Here is a 15,770-nt window from a genome sequence, read left to right on the forward strand (position 1 = left end):
AGAGGCTGAAGCTCATCCCAGGAAAGCCTTTGAGGACAGTGGTCTGGTCTGCGTATACCCTGCACGTGGTGACGCTGGTGGAGGCCCAGGCCTGAACCACCACAGACAACTTTTTAAAAAAATTATAGTAAAATATACATCACACAAAATTTCCCATCTTAACCATGTCTAAGTGTACAGTTCAGTAGTGTTAGGTAGATTCACATTGTTGTGCAACCAATTTCCAGAATTCTCTTCATCTTGCAGAACTGAAACTCTGAACTCATTAAACAACAATTCCCCCATTCTCCACTGTCCCCAGCTCCCAGAAACCACCCTTTTATTTTCAAAAGTTTGTCTGACTTTTCTAGGTACCTCTTATAAGTGGAATCATACAGTATCTGTCTTCTTGTGACTGGCTTATTTCACTGAGCACAATGTCCAAGATTCATCCACATAGCACGTATCAAATTTCCTCCCTTTTTAAGGCTGAATAATATTCCATTGAATGGATACATCACATTTTGTTTATTTGTCTGTTGATAACACTTGGGTTGCTTCCACCGTTTGGCTATCGTGATTAATGTTGCTATGGACATGAGTGTACAAATATCTCCTCAAGACCCTGCGTTCGGTTCTTTTGGGTATTTACCCAGAAGTGAAATTGCTGGATCATGGGGTAATTCCACTTTTAATGTTTTGAGGAACCACCATACTGCTGTCCGCAGCAGCCGCACTGTTTTAGATTCCCACCGACAGCCACCACAGTCTTTTTATGACAAGTGTAAACTCCAGGGCCACCATAGGAGGCAGGGAGGCAGGCTGAGTTATGGCCACACTGGGCACATAATTCAACCCTCAACCACACAACCGCCAACTTGGGAGCCCTGGGCCTGGGGGGAGGCGGGGAGTGGTGGAATCTGTCAGCCAGCTGTAGCTTAAAATTACTTTTGTTCAGTTTCTGAGCCTTGGGTTTAAATGTAAAAATTACCCCTAAATGTCTATCTTAGAAACAGCAGAAAGTTTTGAAGAAGCTCTTCAAGTTACAGGTTATGTTGTGGGCTAATTGCCTCCCATCTTTTATTTGTTTCCTTTTTTTTTTTTAATGAGAAATTTCAAAATTTCTCATTCTAAGCAAAACCTTTTTCTGAGGATCTCAGGAGACTGCATGGACTGTTTTGCTGCTCGGTGCCGTGAGGGTACCTTGTGGCTGCTACGATGAGAGGTGGTGGAGGGGGCCCTGCCCGGGGCATCCTCTTGGACCTCCTTCCCTGGGAACTCGAGCCCCTCCTCTGGGCTTTGGCTCCCAGCATGCTTCTGCTGGTTTCCCTGCCTGCCTGGCTCCTGACTAAGGGATTCACTACTGACACACTGAAACCATTCAGAGTCTCCTGAAAATTCGAGTTTGTGCCTCAGGCAGAGATCTGCCAACTAGCCAAATCCTGCCTACTGCCTGCTTGGTTTTGTAAATAAAGTTTTATTGGAGCCTGGCCACGTGCCCATTCATTTATGTGTGAGCTGGGGCTGTGCCAGAGACCGTATGGCCCGCAGAGCTGGAAATGTTCTCTATCTGGCTTTTACTGAAGAGGTTTGCTAAATTTCCCTTGGTCTAAGGGAAGTCATTTAGTCTCTGAATGACGGGACCAGTGCGTGAGAACCCCCACATTCTGCGAGTGTAGACTGAGGAGAAGAGAAAGCTATCTGCAGAAAGAGAAACCAGAAGCAGAGAGGCCTGGAGATAGGCGTTGAGAGGAGAAGGAAATAAATCACAGTAGCCTCTGGGACCTCAGTTCCATCCTCTTCCAAAGAGTGCTGACTTTCATTGGTTTCTTCCAGACCCTTATGATAAAATCATCTTTTATTTTTGCTGAAGCTAGCTCAATAGGTCTCTGGTTTTGGCCACTAGAGTCCCAACAAATACTCTGGAGAAGCTCTACTTCCTGCTACTCACAGCTCAGTGGTGGCAGCACATCCAAGCTCAGTCAAGAGATCCAGCCTTCCCTCCATCCTTTCTCCTGAGCTGGGAGTCTCTCCTGGCCCTGCTAGGGGACGCAGGTGTGCACAAAAGTTGGCAACTGAGCTGACACAGGGAAAAATTTGTTGGTGAGGAGCCCAGGATCAGAGCCCAAGGGTGTGGCCTCTTGCTCTTGACTGACAGCCCCTGGGTCCTCTCAGCAGGAGCTGGAGTGACCTCCAAACCTTGTGCACTGCAGCAGCTGCAGTCAGTGGAAATGCCAGAAGCTTCCAGCCCTGGCCTTTCTGCCCTTGAACACTTTGAAACATTCCTCTCAAGTCCACCTTGAATTTCCTTTTGTAACTTTTTAATAAAAATGGACTCAAGTGTAATCTTGAGGTGAACACTTCTTACACTGGCAGCCTATTAAAATCAAACCCAGTGTTTGGCACATAGTAGACCACCATTCAGAGTTCCAAGTCATAGCAGAATTCAGACAACTTTTCTATGAGAACTTCTGGTTCAAGATGGTAGCTTGAACACAGGCTGTCATCTTTGTCCATTCTTAGATTTCACTGGAATCAAACTATAAATAGTGTGTGCCATGGCAGAGAGATTGGGAAGGAAGATTGCCACAAAGCAATAAATTATGACCTTTATTTTCCTGGAAGAAAGAATGAGTGGGATTTGTGATGCATGCTGCAGTCAAAAAGGCACTGCCTGGAATAGAAGGGGGCTACAGTGGACATGGGAACCAATAAACCTATTAGAAACCAAAGGGATTCTGGACTCAGAGCTAGCAGGTACACTGGGAGGCAGGAGTAAGAAATGGGATTCACAGAGGAGGGATGGTTGAGTTGGTATGGTCCACCTGCAATACTTTGGTGCAGGTTAACTTGGCATCTGCTCCAAGACAGCATATAAAGTGTGTATCTTTAAATTTAAACCAGCCCTCTGGAGAAGGTTAAGGCATCTCGTGCAGATTTTGGTGCTCCAGAATAGAGCCTCTGCTCTCTGGCATTTGGGGAGTCCATCACTTGGTTGTTGAGTCAGCTCCTTATCCACTCACCATAAGGCCAGACCTGCCAGCCAGCATCTAACCAGCACCATTTCACACCCCACAGGGAGCTCCTAATCAGAGTTCTAGGTTAGAGACCTGGTGAAAAGTAGATCTCTTTAGTTCCAGTGCAATGCAAGAAAACCCACATCAGCTGCCTAGTCCTTTATAATTGTGGAAGGACAACCGAAAGTCACAAGAATTATAGAAGAACCAGAACCCAAAAGAGATAAATAGACTTACCCCAGTGGAAATTAATCCAGGAAAAAAAATCTTATTTATACACTCAGATTCAAGACTGAGATTTAAAAAAAAAAGTTTCTTTTGTATAGCATAGGGAACTATGCTCATTATCTTGTAATAACCTTTAATGGAAAAAAATATGAAAACAAATATGTGTATATATATGCAAGACTGGGACATTGTGCTGTACAGCAGAAATTGACACGTTGTAATTGACTGTACTTCAATAAAAAAACTATTATACCCATAAAACAAGTTAAGATGTAATAAAAGTGGATCAGAAAGAGAATAAGAGACAGTTCTTAGATACTAAAAATTTTTGATTATCAAAATAAAAAATTCAAAAAAGCTTGGAATATAAAGTCAAAGGAATCTCTCAGAATGTAGAAAAGAAATATAAAGAGAAGAGAAATACTGGAGAAAATATGAGACATGAGAACTCATCCCGTGGTCAAACATAAAAGGAAAAAGAACCAGAGAGAGAATAGAGAAAATGGAAATCAGCAAAGAAACAGTAGAAGAAAATTTCTTAGGGCCGAAGAGGACCAGGATTTTTGAGGATGTATTCCAGCAGCGTGGGGAAGTAAACAAAGGAAGTGACATGAGGTCCAGGAGAGGGGAGGGCAGCCCAGTCAAAGGGAACATGTAAAGGGGAAGACCAGAAAGGGGGAAGTCTGGAACATAACCAATTCCCGAGGAGAACCAGTCCAGACAGGAAAAGGGAGCGCTCTGCCCGGGAGAGTGAGAAACAGGCAACTGCTTGTGGTAGGTAATATTGTTCAGAGGAAAATCTTGAGGATATGAAAAAATGCCCATATTCAAGGAAAAAGAAGTAATGTATTCAATTCAGAAACTCCTGGAGAAATAAGAGACTGTACCAGAAAGTCATTATTCAGATAGCAAGAAAAATGCATATGTTGTTAAGCAACTGCTGGAATCTAAGAAAGGGAATTCATTGCACTTCATGCTGCTGGGACCGTTCTTCTGTGAGTGACCCAGGGACTGTCATCTCAGACTTGTGGAAGGGAAATTGATACAGGAGCCCTACTTATTCGGGCTGTGGGCAATGTGTGTAGGGTGATAATGTAAACACTGTTAAAAAAATAAAACATTTAGAGTAAAGCTATGGAGGCTTAGAAGATGGGGTCATGGCTGCATATTGTAATTGTTAACGTTGTCAGTTTAACGTGAACATTCATCTGGGAGGAGGAAGGGAAGGGGCATAAATATTCCCATCTTACATGAAGGAGAATCAAAATACTGACTAAAGGTGATGGGAAAATAAATGGAGGCACAGTGTGTACATTATTTAATGTCATGAAAGTAACCAAATAAATCTACAAAAAATCATTTGAAACCACAAACATCGAGCTAGGTTTTAAAGGAGGGTAGTTTAAGTGAGTTTAAATCTTTATATTTTACAGAGGGGAGTCAATGGATATTGTTTAGAGTTGATAAACCAAGAAGTGGGGTTACAGACACCAGTTCAATGAAGACAAGTGCTACTGCTTTGATCCCCTCGGTTTGCCGTAGGGCCAGGGGGAGCCTAGAGTGACCGAGCTCCAGGCTGCTCTGGGGCTCAGCCGGCCCTTCCTGCTTCCCCAAGTGCACTGGGTAAGGAGCATCACTTTCTGCCATGCATTCAGCAGAGCCAGGTTAGGGAGCGCTGCTTTATGAACCTGACGGGTCTTTGCCCTTTCCTGTCTCAGCTGCATGGTCTTTCCCGGTTGCCGCATGTGTTTGCATTGGAGCTGGAACACTCCGCGGGGCTCCATGCTGTCAGCAGTGGCCTCCAGGGTGCTGGTCATTAGATGCAGAGCTGCACTGCTCTTCGGAGCCGGGGAGGGCCTGCTGAGTGCCACAGAAATATCTTCCCGGCCGATCCTGGAGCTGCTGTGCAGGGCTCTGTGGTGATGTCTAGTGCTTGAGGCAGGCCCAGGGCTCTGGAGCTTTCCCTGGGAGACCCTGGTTTATACTGCTCCGGTTCCTACAGTAAAGAGCCAGCATTCTTTAAGGAGGGAAAAGAACTAACCATTTTGCTGCCGTGGTTAAAGTGTATCCAAGAGTCAGTGAGAAGGTGGGGCTAATGACCAGGCCTGTGAAGCTCTCCCATCGCCTGTGCTGGGGGCCCGTCGTTTTCAGTTATAGATGCTGCGTTTGGAAACACTTCATCAAAATCCGGACAGGTCTTCACTTGACAGCACAGTAGACTTTCTTGGAAAAAGACAGAAAAGGGAGCCCTCTAAACTTATACTTCACAGACTGAGGATGGTTCACCTTCAAAGACAGACAGGTCCCTTGCAGATGCATCAAAATCCTTTCACTCTCAAGTGACTGAAGCAAAAACAAAACACTTTAAAAACATCTCAGAACAATGGAGAACAACTTCAGAAGAAAATGATGGACGGTTTGAATGAAAACACTCATCTTCAGGAAAGTCTAGAACTGCTTGCCAAGAAAAGCAAAGAATGTGGGAATCAAGGGATCAGAAAAAAAGCTTGAAAACACAAAAGCATGAATGGAACAGGTCGTGGATGAGAAAGAGAGCTACTTAGAAATCTCTGGCTGAGACTGTGCAGAAGATGGTAGGTTTGCCTACTCTCTTTAGCGAACATCACATGAATGATGGCAACTTGGGATTAGAGAAAAAGAGTCAAGCAGGAAATGGAGACCACCTGGCGTCACACTTAGACGTTGATTTGAAGAGTCTCATTGATCTGTTAATTTAAAAGTGTCCTTTACAAGACTTAGGGGAAAACAAAACCTATCCAGAAAATTACGCGAAGAAAATCAAATGACTGAAGAGCTTACAGGACAAATGAAAAGTCTTCGAACTGAGCAAGCCCCTTTGCAGCCTGGAAATTCACAGCTTGAAAGTGAGATTCAGAAGCTCCTGCCGAACCTTGAAGTACGTCGAGAACATGTAATGAAAATGCAGAGAAAAATCAATCGAAAAGGAAATACACTGCTTAAAAATAGAGAAGAAACATCCCAAAGTGTGTAGAAATGCAAACTACACGTCAGAAGGGTACCCTCTGCAGAAAGATGGCCAAAGACATGGAAAAAGAATTGAAAAGAATCACCCCCTGCTATCCAAACCACATTCTCTTCCATGAGAAAGTGCTCGAGAAAGTTGCATGGTGGCTCTGTGGGCAGAGAGAAAGCTTAATGAGCTAAGAAAAGAAAATGGCCAAGTTTAAGATCCAGCCTTTCCCAAGTGGCTCTTTTGCTCGTGATGTCCCCCACACAGCCCACGGGGCCTAGGGGTGTTAGGGGAGCCCCCGGGTTTTATATCTCCCGGGAGAAAGGAGTGTTTAAGCTGTGGGGGCTCAGGGATCTGGAGTCTCAGGCAGTTTCCATTCAACTTTCACAGCAGCTGACTGCAGCAAGACGGTCTCCTTTTCCCTCTGATAAAGTAATTCTGATTTAGCTCTTCTTAGTTTAGCCGCCATTATTTAATTGATGCTGCAATTTCTCTTATTAAAGTCTGATAGCATTAAAAGGGGGATAAACGATAATAACCACCAAAAGAGCTGAGAATGAATCAGTTTTAGAAATTGCCTCTGGGAGGGGAAGTGAGGGAAAGTGGAGGGGTCAGATCAGCCAAAGCAACCAATGAGCGTGGCCCTGGGGCTCATCTCCTGCCCCAGGGAGCATCTAGTGCAGCCAGGCCCGGATAAAGCCACCTCTTTGGGGGTAATGGGAGCCCAGGGGGCTATGTGCTCTGCCACTGCTCTGACGTGTAAATGCTCCCTCCTAATCTCTGTGTTATATTTACACCACCTGGCGCTAGCCGTTTATGTATGCATGTTCTTTTGAGAAAAATTAAATCTGTAACAACCCGTTTGTTGAGTTTCTGTTGTGTGACAGGCATGGTCCTGGATCCTGAGGATAAGAAGGTGAACAAATAATTGGAGATAAAATATGTTTTGAGCGACTAAAGATCTAAGATTTGTGTTTCATGGAGCTTAACTACCACTTACAAAAGGAAATCTGATTTTCTCACCACTCAGACATCTGCCTGCTCTCCCACCTTGCTCCTTCTGCCTTCCCACTGACAGAGATTTTTGTGAAGGTCCTGGGGTGTGGGCTGCTGAAGTGACCAGACTTTCCATTTGTGTACATCTTTGGCCAGCTGTGAGGAAGACCTGAAAATGGCCAGATTTGTGGTAAGAAGAGAGGTTTATGGCAAGAATGTGTGTCTGGGTCCAGATTAGTATTGCCAGAGGGATAGAAAGATGATACAGAGACAGGATTTGGCTTCGCCTCTTTTATCTGAGTGACTTGCTAGCTTTTTAAGCTTGAAGACCTTCTTCAAAACAAAACCAAATGCAAAATAAACAAACAGAGTCCCAACCATTTTTGTTCTGGAAGAGCTGAGTCACTTGGGGTCCATGAGGCCGAGGTGGTGAATTCACCCCCTGTGTTCTGTGTCTGGGTGTTAGATCCCTGGAGTGTTAAGGGCTCAATCTTATTTATCCTTCAGTCCCTTGTGCTCATTCAGGACAGTGCCAAGTACATAGTAAGTGCTCAAAAAATTATTGTTAAATAAAAAAGTAATTTGTACTATATACTAAAATAAAAGGTGCCAACAAATAATTCACTAATAAGTTTATCTCTCAGATACATGATTTTTCCTGAATCCATAAAACGGGTCATCCGTCCATCCCTTCTCCTCTCCCTAAAAGCTGAGTGAATAAATGACGGGGGAGTGGAGAGCCGTGTTCTGAAGTGAGCATTTGCTGTGAGAGGGCAGAAGGTGTAGCCCCCGCTCCTCAGCACTGCGGATACATCTACCCGAGCACTCAGAGGACAGAGGAGTCTTGCTACTGTATATTTAAGAGAAAGGCAGCATTTTTTCCACTGTCAATACCACTTCAAGAAAATTAATTTCCTTTGAGGGTTTTTGTTTCTGCATTTTGAGTCTAATGTTGTAGTGCTCAACACACATTACATGATAGTTTTCCTTCTCCTCTCAATTTTTCCTTCTGCTTTTTCAGTAAGCCACAAATTGATCAAATGTTTCACTGCACAGTACCCTGTGTTCTCCCCCCACCACCACTTCACGGTTCTCATTTTATTATGCACAGAGCTGATCTGAACCAAAGCAAAGCAGACACTCACTCAGACCCCAGAATAGGGCACAGATGTTTGAGGGTTACCCATGGCCAGCTCCAAAGTTTCTGTCACCAGTGGGTCCCTAGTCATCATAGAGAAGAGGGGCTAGAGGCAGGGTAGGCCATGGTCAGGATGAGACAGCAAGATCAGAAGGGGCTTTGGGAAGCGAGAGGGGAGAGCCCCGCTGCTCTGTCCTCCTGACTTGGATGCAGCTGTCACCATGAAGTGAGTCAGTTCCCTGCCCACCATCCCCCGCTCTGATCCCACCCATGGAGTTGTAGAAAGGCGTGGGTAGTATTTTATTATAGTTGAAGAGGAATGCTTTTTTTTTTTTTGATCCCTATGGGCTGAAGGGAAAGATGTGTCGTCTTGGTCCTCTGTTTTCCCCATCTGTAAAATGGGATTCCTTACATTTGCTCACTGAGGAAGGCAAAGAAGTATCCTGGTAAACACTCGCCTAATGAAACTGACTTCATCAGCCACTACAGGAAGAAACTAAGAGTCATGGCAAGGCTGGCTTCCCTCCTGACCGAGATCTAAACCCCTGGGGGAGGAAACTGCTTCCTGCTCAAAGGAGAGTGCTTCAGAGGGATGTTTTATGGGCACTGCTGCTAACATAGGGGATCCAGTGAAACACAGAGACACAAGTGCTTTGAGTTGGAGATCTCATCCACTCTCCTTGACAGATGTAAATTACTGACCAGACTCAGGCATTTCCCCTCTTGGTCATCACCTGACCAAGGGAAGAGCTTTTATTTTCTAAATGATCTATTGATCTGATAAAATGATTATTACATCACCTCTCTTGCCCATCACCGCTCACAATGGGAGAGCATTATGGGGGAAATGAATGCTTCTTCTGGAACGGGGTATGGAGGAGTGTGTGTTTGAGAGAGAGAGAGAACGTGTGAGTGTGCATGCGTGTATGTGTGTGTGTGTAAAGATTTCTGACAGAGGAAGATAGGGATTTTCAATAATATTGTTGATGGAGCCCCAGCACTCCATGCAAACCAGGCCCCTCTCCTGGGGCCGTCCTCAGGGGGTTGTAGTGGAAATTGGATGCTGGTGGGGAAAGGCGTGGAAAGGATGTGGTAGAACAAGGCCTTCAGGGCTTAAGGAGTGAGTGGGAAGGGCTCTTGTCAGATGCAATACAGCTGCCTTAAAGGAAGGAGAGAGGGAGGACCTGCAGTGTGGAATTTCAGGCATCTGGTTGTGCCATGCAGGGATGGAAGCTGAAGAACGGGGTGACTGAGTGCAGTTCTCAGACTCTCTCGAAGCATGCCTTAGAGCAGTCTTGGGGGAGAGCCTCCTTCACTCGAGAACTAAGGTAGCTCCAAAGATCATGGGAAACTGTCTCCCGAGGCAGGTTATTGGTGGGTTACTGACCTTGAGTCAAGCTGGCCACGTGGAACTGCGCCCCTCTAGGCTGACAGAGGGCTGAAATGGGGCAGGATGGTGGACTTGTCAGTGGGACCCCAAAGCAGGACCAGCTTTAACTGCCTGGCCCTTGAAGACGGCCATGTCTGAGTCCTCAGTTACTTCTCTGGGTCCTAGAGAGCTGAGGATTTTAATAGAGAATTTCTCCAACTTCCATGGGTCCAAGGGAACAGCTGCACCAGGGAGGTTTTTCTCTCTTGACTGCATGAACTGTTTTCCCAAAGCGTCAGGGCAGACTGCCATGAAACCTTGGCACTCTCGGGAGCTCTGGGATCAAGTACACAACCTCACACACAGAGAAACTCTTACTAAAGATGTAGATGTTGATAGTATGAAGTAGTTATCCTGGGGAAAGTTGTGAACCAGGTTGGACTTCTTACCCTTATGGTTTAGCACTACTGTAATTCTGAATTACCCGATAGGGGCTCATAATGTTTTTAGTGTTTGGTCCCCGGCCAGTTTGGATGCTTTGTACCTGGAGTCCCTCAGTGGAGGGAGTGACAACTGAGTTGTTCTCTTAGGGAACCCTGGGCCTGGTAGAATGGGTGCAGTCTGATGAGTCATCGACCTCATGGAGACTTGGGGCCCCTTGTCTCCTCAATTCTCATTAACTATCCTTATAACAACTGAAGCTGCAAGAGGAAAGGGGAACAGTTTATGCTTTTGGAACACAACTTAGTGGAAAAAGACGCACCAGTATAAGTTTAAGTAAGGAAACCAACGATGCTCTCCTCCCCGTGCCTAGGTCAGTTCAGCCTTGTAATACTTGAACTGCTGCCCAGTCTACATGGCTCTGCCCCTTCAGGATCCTGCCTGCCACTCAGAGGGGAGGGACGGGAGACCATGGAGCCCCTGACAGCTCAGGAACCACTGACTTCTAGGAATGCTCTTGTGGGTTTCTTTAGGAAGAATGAGGGCCACCAGGCCCTGCTAAAAGGAATCTGTATAAATACGTGATGGTGTATCAGCTTTCCAAACTGGACGTGATCTCCAGTTGGAAAAAAAGAGAAGAGCCCTAGAAGGTAAAGAGAGAACTTCTCTAGACCTCTGTCCATAGGTTACAACCAAACATATCCTCCTCAGTAGAAAAGGGACCCTCCTACCGTGTTGGTGGAAATGTAAATTGTTGCAGCCACTGTGGGCAACAATATGAAGGTTTGTTAAAAACTAAAAATAGGGATACTGTATGATCCAGCAATCCCACTCCTGGGCATATATCTGGAGAAAACTCAATTTGAAAAGATGCATGCTCCCCAGTGTTCACAGAAGCACTATTTACAATAGCCAAGACCTGGAAGCAACCTAAATGTCCATTGACAAATGAATGGATAAAGAAGCTGTGGTATATTTATACAATGGAATACTACTCAGCCATAAAAAGAAATAAATAATGCCATTTGGATGGATCTAGAGATTATCATACTAAGTGAAGTAAGTCAGACAGAGAAAGACAGATATATGATACCACTTATAAGTGGAATCTAAAATGTGAGACAAATGAATTTATTTACAAGACAGAAACAGACTCACAGACATAGAAACAAACTTATGGTTACCAAAGGAGGAAGTGGGTGGCAAGAGGGATAAATCAGGAGTTTGGGATTAGCAGATACAAGCTACTGTGTATATAATAGATAAACAACAAGGACCTACTGTATAGCACAGGGGACTATATTCAATATCTTGTAATAAACTAAAATGGAACAGAATATTTTAAAATATCCTCCTCAATGGCAGAATTGTCTTATCACTCTTTTCCCAGAAAACCTGCGTTAACAGACCACAAGACAAATGAACTTAGTTTTTGATGTTTTACACCTTCTCAACACATCTTAGCCACACAATAATGCCTCTATCTCTTTCAAACTCCAGCTCCATTCCTTTTAAGATAGTCCCCTTAGTGGCTTCCATATATGTTGGAAAGTTCCAAAGTTCAGTTCCAAAGTTAGAACTGTGTTCGACTGCAGCTCCACCACTCACCTTCGATCGATCCCCTTTCCTCTTGCAGCTTCAGTTGTCTCAGCTGTAAAGTGGAGTTAATAATGGTACCTACTTCCTTAGCCTAGTACCTAGCCTGTCACTAAGTACTTGATCAGTGTCAGCCGCTATAATATATATAATGATGATGATGGTGGTGACGATGAAGCCAGCTGATTGAAGACTCCCATGTTGTAGGATGAGTCTGAAGAGTTTTGATGGTGATTGTGGGAAAGAGTGTAGGTTCTGGAGTCAATTACAAGTGCATGGTGAAAGAAAACGTCTGTGAAAAGGCAGACAGACAAGAACCCCTGCATTGTGAGGGTGTGTTGCCTCAGTTGTGCTAGACCAGCCAGCTCAGTGACATTGCTCACACCGGACACCCTGGCTGTCTATTTTGTGTTGAACTTAAACCATCTTATTTTCACAAACCCAAGAATGTTTCAAAAATGGTCTTTGTAGCTATCTTGGGAAAGAGTGATGTGGTTATCTGTTCACTGAACGGTATAATGGCCCTTATGGACGTTGCTTCATTTTTTTAGAGTTATGGTAAAAGTTTCCAGAGATGGGAGGGAAGGACGAGGCTCTAAAAGGAGAGCGGAAACCAACAGAAAGCTGAGCTGAGAGCTCTACAGACCCATCGTTATGTATGAGCTTTATCTGGGGAGTCAAGACTTGGAGATTCCTAATGTTAAGGGTTTTTCCTCCACAACAGATGATTACATCACGGCCAATTTGTGTGGCTTTGAGAGTTTATTTCATTAAAAAAGAAAGACAAAAACAAACTCACAGCTCTAATGATTGGATGTCACTGGAGAAATTCTTTTTCCTGATGTTCTTTGCACTGCGTCAACTTCACAGAGAGGATCGGACACTTCCAGTTGGCGTCTGAGCCTTCGTTCATCCTGTCCTAACTCGTGAGGTGCCACTGGGGCTGATCTTGGCAGCATCTAGAAGGCTCTCTAACAGCCTCCTGCCAGGATGCCAGGGTTATGTCTCCTTCCCACCTCTTCTCTCAACAACCGTGGGCAGGCTTGTTTAAAAAGACTGCCAAACCGATTCACCTGGAGGAGTATGTGGTTATCAGTAACTTAAGATGGCCCTCTCCCAACGAGGGCTGCTTTTTAAAGTTGAAGCAAGACCTTCACCCAAAGGAATGTCATGCAACGAGACGTTCAGGCCTCAGGTGTGTGCTGTGGCGGGCAGGCACTGAGGAATGGGTGATTTAGGGTGAGACTCTTCAGAGTCTCTCCGAATTATTGCGCACAGTGACCTTTACCTTACCAGTAGTCTAGGGATGTAGCAGCAGTTCTGGCTTGCAGAGAGCCTGGCACCTGAAGGAAAAGGGAGATTTGGAAAATACGGCGGAGCCTGGTTGCTGTATCCCAGACGCTTGACATTTGTAAAGGATGTGGCCTCACACCTTAGTGATTTACCAAATTTGAGAATGATACCAAGTCGTGGAATTCCTACCCGCACCAGCTAATAAAGTATACTTGAGACATCTAGTGCCTCTTTCAGATCCTTGATGATCCCATAAATCTGGGACTCAGGTCATTTATAAAGCTGCCTTCTGGCCTGGACCATCACATGGTTAGACTTCTCTCTCTTCCCCATGCTTGCTGCTGCCTTTTGAGACCTGGTTTCCCACAAAGCAGCAGGGATTTATCACCTCCCATGAGGTCCTGCCTCCGACTGACAAAGGAGGAGAGCAAAGCCCCCAGTGGAGTGACCTATCCGTGCACCAGGCCCAGAGTGCAGATTCAAGCCTGTGCCTTGGCAAAGTGACTAATGACTCACACCACATGTCAGAAATTATGGGATCGTTCATGAATAGTTAAAGCCATGAATGCCAAGCCCTTGATGCCAAAGGCCTCCTGGGCTGATAGAGGAATGACTTTAACTCTTTAACTCTTGAGCCCAACGCTGTGAAACATCACCCCAGCCCCAGGGCTGCCCGGGTTGGGGGGCATTCTACCTTTTTGGGTTGCCTACAGCTGCCTTTATCCACTGGCCTGTGTATTCATTTCTTAGGGGTGTTGTAGCAGAGTCCGACAGCCTGGGTGGCTTAGAACAACTGAAACGTGTTGTCTTCCAGATCTGGAGGCCGGTCCAAAACTAAGCCATCAGTAGGGCCACGCTCTCTCTGAAGGAGCTGGGACGGACCTGTTCCAGGCCCCTCTCCTGACTGCCGGTAGCCTCAGACGTTCCTCCACTTATGGGTGATTGTTTTCTTCCTGTGTTTCTCCACACCTCTTCTCTCTGTGCATGTCTCTGTCCCTTCATGTGGCATTCAAAAATTTTTACAAGGACACTGGTCTCTGGATTTAGGGTCCCCTATGAACTCATCTTTTTTTTTTTTTTTGATGGTTTTCTTCATGGTTTTATTAGCACAAATACAAGGTGCATGAGCTGTCTATTCGTTTTCTTTGCTGTGCAGCCTGGCGCTGGGACTGGTGACTCCGATGGCCAGCTGGGCTGCTCTTTCCACAATGACTTTGCAGTTCTTGGAGGAGATGTAGTGAGCAGTCTCAGCACAGTAAGATTTGTTCCACATCAGCAGCACTTCGAGCTCCTTGACGTTGTGGACCAGGAATTTGTGGAAGCTGCTGGGCAGCACGTGCTTTGTTTTCTTGTTGCTCCCGTAGCCGATGCTGGGCATCAGGATCTGGCCCTTGGACCTCCTGCGCACCTGTTGTCAGTGCCTCTGGATTTCCGCCAGTTCCGCTTAATTTTGACATTATCGGTCTGACTGGTGCCGGGTGAACTTCTTGGTCCTCTTTTTGATGATCTTGGGCTTCACCAGGGGTCTGAGGGCGGCCACGATGCCGACTAGGAGACGGCTGCCACCTCCGTAGGTAGCGCCGAGGAAGAGCCAGCATGACCTCATCCTGACTGACTGCATCTGCAGGTCGTGTTCCGAGGTCGTGGAGGGGAAGGCTTTAACATGCGGACGTTGCAGGGACACAGTTCAGCCCGCAGCCGCCTCGCCAGCTTCGTTTAGACTCTGCTGCTGTTCGTGAGGAGGACTCTTTCTGGGGTGATAAACTCTGTATCATTTTACCTCTCAAAAGAGTGATAAATCCCCAGCCTAACTGCTGTTACCATCCCATCACACACGTGCACGTGTGCACATGCACGCACACACAGGCACACCCTTGGCTGCTTTTGAAGGAACTTTGGCACCTCACACCCCTTGGGGTGGCAGAAGGCTGTGCTGGGCACGTGTGGGAGCCCAAAGCCGGGCACTGAGGGGTTAAATGCGGAGGCTGGAGCCGCCCTCAGAGACCAGCATTCATTCACAACCAGGCCTGAGGGAGAGTGGAGACTAGGACGGCTGCCCTGTGTAGCTCTGCCAGACTTGTTGTGAGGCTGTGTCCTTGGAGAGAAGGAATCTGATCACCCCAAGAATGGACCACGACCCCCAGGCCACAGGGACACGGAACCTGGGCACCTCTGCCAGGCAGATAGCCCCGCCCTCCGCACGCTGGCTGGAATGAATGAGCAGTGACACCCAAGCTGCCTTGGCTTCAAGATGTCCCTGTCCTTTTTTGTCTCTGAGGCCAGGAGGACATAAGCCCTTTCCAGGGAATCCTTCCGAAGCTGCTCTTCAGAGCCACAGAGCTGGGCTCCCCCCTCTTCTAGGAGCAAGGGTGCCATCTGAAGCGTGGTGACTGCTTGCGCCTCCTGAGAACGTGGGTGAGAGGCTGCTGGGGTGGGGCTGAGAGCTAAGAAACGCGCTTGGTGGTTAAGGCTCTTCCTCCACCTTGACTCTGTCTGCCCAGAAGAGGCAATAGATTCCCCGTTTTGCCCTCTTCAACTCTCTCACTTCCGTTTTCCTCCTGTTCTTAACTCTGCTCCCAGCAAGTTAGGAGCAGCCTCCAGGTTTGAGACCGGCACCTTCCTCAGAGTGGGTCAGAGCCACTTTGCTCTCTTAGAGGACACCCCCATCCCCCATCCCCAGGTCGGGATATGAGCCAAGTTGGAGCCAGTCATGAACGCAGG

At 46.4% G+C, this 15,770-nt stretch overlaps 1 pseudogene; it reads right to left on the minus strand.

The window, feature by feature from the left end:
• Nucleotides 1-14,181: 14,181 nt before the first annotated feature.
• On the minus strand, nt 14,182-14,655 carry LOC116278949 (large ribosomal subunit protein eL32-like; annotated as a pseudogene).
• Nucleotides 14,656-15,770: the final 1,115 nt, after the last annotated feature.

The sequence above is a fragment of the Vicugna pacos genome, chromosome 7 (assembly GCF_048564905.1).
Source record: "Vicugna pacos chromosome 7, VicPac4, whole genome shotgun sequence".
NCBI lineage: Eukaryota > Metazoa > Chordata > Mammalia > Artiodactyla > Camelidae > Vicugna > Vicugna pacos.